Source organism: Leuciscus leuciscus (genome assembly GCF_965113295.1).
Source record: "Leuciscus leuciscus genome assembly, chromosome: 1".
Lineage (NCBI taxonomy): Eukaryota > Metazoa > Chordata > Actinopteri > Cypriniformes > Leuciscidae > Leuciscus > Leuciscus leuciscus.
Window position 1 is genome coordinate 16,228,189 of NC_138725.1, and position 3,790 is coordinate 16,231,978.

The 3,790-nt window shown below is 37.7% G+C and overlaps 1 long non-coding RNA gene across 1 annotated transcript; it reads left to right on the forward strand.

The window, feature by feature from the left end:
* Positions 1–210: 210 nt before the first annotated feature.
* Positions 211–2,458, forward strand: LOC309512212. Its single transcript, XR_014210925.1, has 2 exons — positions 211–482; positions 1,505–2,458. It is a non-coding gene; the product is annotated as an uncharacterized lncRNA (long non-coding RNA).
* The last annotated feature ends 1,332 nt before the right edge of the window (positions 2,459–3,790 follow it).

Genomic DNA, 3,790 nt, shown 5'->3' on the forward strand with positions numbered 1-3,790 from the left:
AACTTGCAAAACCTACAATAAAATCTGAGATTTCTCAACGGCAATCGGGTGAAAGAGACACATTTAGCCGTCTAGCCCCATAGACTCCCATTCAGTCTGCACTCGCCCGCGATCACCTCCAGTGGAATTCTAATGGAACTGCAACCAAGATCGATACAATGGGGCTAATAGGAAGTGCCAAGGCTCTCCGTAGACGGGCTCTGGTCCCGCCCACAGCTGATCAGTCGACTTTGGATTTGTATCAAGGGTAAGCGGGAGATTTGAATTCAGTCTACTCTCGTGAAGTGGATTGTGAGATTAACAGTGGTTCAAAGCAATCGTGTTCGTCGAGAGCAGCCGTGAGCAGGAGTCCTGTTGTCAGTCAGTCCGTTTGGATCACTGATCTATATAATGTCATTGGTTTGGATTCTTCGGAAATAACACCCTTTTCAGTGAGCCTGGTTCGTCACAGCGGACATCATGCCAACCGATCACCGGCTGAGGTAAGAGTCTGCATGTGAACGATATTGTATATTACATTTGTGTTAAGTTTACGTTACAGTTTTCAAGCTAACGTTAGCATTTTAAATGATGTTTAGTTAACTGGCGAGAGCTGGAGGCAAAACACTGAAAATGTAGCATGGGTCTTTATATTTTCCATCTGTTTTAAGAAAGATCAGTTGAACCCACACCTCAAAAGACCTAAAACAAGCTTTCGTAGACTTGTTATACATAAAGTCCGTTTAATTGTGTATAAAATCTTTGTTAATACGCGATAGTATCTGTCAGTAAATCAATCTCTTAAATGGCGGGACATTTTTAAACACTGTCTGGAAGCTGAAAACTGGATTTTATTACCATTTTTAATAACCACAGTTATACTACAAATAGGCCTAACGTTACCAAGGTTTTGTTTGGGATTAACCATAGTTAATTTTCATAAGGGTTGATGTGGCTATCAAGACCGTTAAGAAAACGAATTCAGTAAATACTGTAACTTACTCGTTGATGATACAGGAAAACACATGAGGCTAGAATATGAACACCACATGATAAATTGCATATTCTGGCTGCACGCTTGCCAACACGTCAGTTGAGGTTTTGCATTGTCCCAGTGGAACATATTCTGACATGTGCAAATGTAATACTGTGTTAAAAAAAAAAAAAAATGTGTGTGATTTCAGGTCAAGTGGAAAGCAGAATGATCATGCAAGGTATGGGAAGAAGTAATTTAAAATATTGTAATGGCCGAGTCTTCTGATTCCATATGATTGCACTAAAAGTGGCAGAAAATTTAATTTGTTTTAGGCCTATACTATATTTTCCCATGTGAATATTCATTTGATCCTTGTGAGGCCACTGGAGCTGCACAAGGTTTGGTTTTGCTTCAGTAAGACCACGATTGTGTTAGATTCCACCCATCTATTATCTTTTTTTTTTTTTTTGTATTGTAACTAGGCTCTGTCATTTAGAAACATGGGTTTTCCTATCACTTAATGATACATATCTCTACCTTTCATTCCAGCCAGAGGATCTGACGGTTGCTGCTCGCATCTCAGCCTACCTGATGGAAAATTCTTGCTGGATGAATGACCTTCACCTTCAACTCAACCTTGCCAAGACAGAACTGCTTATGGTTTCAGCCAAACCATGCGATCCTGCTGATTTGCCTTATACAACACCAGAAAGATCCGGCCCTTCCTATCGGAGCCACACAACTCCTTGTCTAAGCTCTTGTTCTATCCAGACTGGACTATTGTAATGCTCTCCTGGCAGGCCTTCCAGCATCAGTCAAACCTCTGCAACTGATCCAGATGCTACAGCAAGACCTAAACTCACTGCTTCAGATCTATGTGTCTCCAGAAGCTTGTGTTCTGCAAGTGAACGGCGCCTTGTGGTGCCATCATCCCAAAGAGACACAAAACCACTTTCACTGACCTTTCCCTGGACTGTTCCCTGCTGGTGGGATGACCTGCCCAACTTAATACATTTTCAAAAAACTGCTAAAGATCCATCTTTTCATAAACACTTGACCCAATAATACTAAATCTTTGTTTTAATAATAAATAAATTTGTGTGTACTGTGCTACACTAACTGGGACTTGTCACTGCACTTGTTGCTTCTATTGTTCTCTTAATTTTTAAGTCACTTAGGATAAAATGTAATTGTAAATGTGTAAAATAAGTTATATTAGAGTATAAAGGCATACAGCAATTGCCTTTTAATGTAGATATTTTTACATGTTCTAAATTATATACTAAGATTGTATTTCCTATCATTCACATATCTTGATGTTCAGTGTTTGTTTAATGAGTAATACTGTAAATGTGCAGGTATTTTGTACTTATACGTTTAATTAATTTAACAGAAATTGACTGTACATTTGCTATTATTAAGTACTTAATTAGAGATTGGTCAAAGTTGTGAAATTGGAAATGCAAAAATTAAAACTGTAAATATACAAACTTTGTATTTGAATGTATGTACTTAATGCATTTTTATACATAACTTCATAGATATTATACACAGAAAAACTATATATTAAAAGATAATTACTGTAGATAGACAGCATTATTATAAAATAACTTTAGAAAACCCTAAATTTAAAAACCCTAAGTTTTTTTTTTAATGTAATTTGACATCATTTATCCATTTTTCCACGGTTTAATAAGCCATTATCAACAGTAATGTAGGTAAACATATAGGTGAACATATATAGGTGAACATATAGGTGCATATATGTGCACATATAGGTGAACATATAGGTGCCTATATAGGTGAACATATAGGTGCATATATAGGTGAACATATAGGTGCATATATGTACATATAATATAGGAAAACGGCCAATTTTATATATGTCACATATATTAAAAACCTATATCAAAACCTATATTAAAACATATATGTTTATATAGGTTCTTTCCGATCATGATTCCACGAGATAGTGGTAGATGTCTGAATAGTCCATATTTGGCCACTGCGTGGGGTCATTAATCCAGTTTTCGACCATTTCAAAGGGACACCTCTGTAACCCAGTATCCAGTAGCTTCTTTAAATAACGCTCACGGTCCTCGGCCGGCAAAGAGAGTGTGTATGTTTGTGCCATTTTTGCTATCAAGAAACTTTGCAGATCTAGAGCTAGTTCTGTTCTCAGGGGAATCCGTTTGTTTTCCCCCAAAAAGGGGCATTACCCTTCGATGACGCAAAAGTAGCGTTGGTGGTGTAAGTACCAGTATAGCCTGCCAATGGAATGCTGTTTCTACAAAAAAAGTTGAGCCATCAGAAATACGCTCAATAGATTTTGGAGGCAGAGGCAGGAGAGTCATAGGTAAGGTCAAAAGACCCATCCCCAAACATCTCACATTGAAGCACTGTATCGGAGCTTGATTCGTTTTGCCATAACCACGTGATCTGTGACGTCCGAAGCTTCGTTTCCACACACAGTCACGTGACTGCTTCGTGTTTAGATTAAAAAATAGCGCGAACCCCTTAAGCTGGTTTCGAGTGTCATGCCCTTCGGTAGTAGTAAATAAAAAAATAAATAGACTTAAGGCCCGTTCACACCAAGCACGATAACTATAAAGATAACGATAAAGATATCATTCTAAAAATCGTTCTCCATATTAAAGAATAACAGAGTTCACACCACAACTATAACGATAAAGATATGAGGAACGATATCGTTGGGATCACTTTCAGAACGATTTTTTTTTCCAGCTGTCCAACGATAAAACACTGACAGCCAATCAGAATCCATTCTAATTTAAAGGTCTCACGCATTTAAAATGGCAGATGACATTGCAGAGA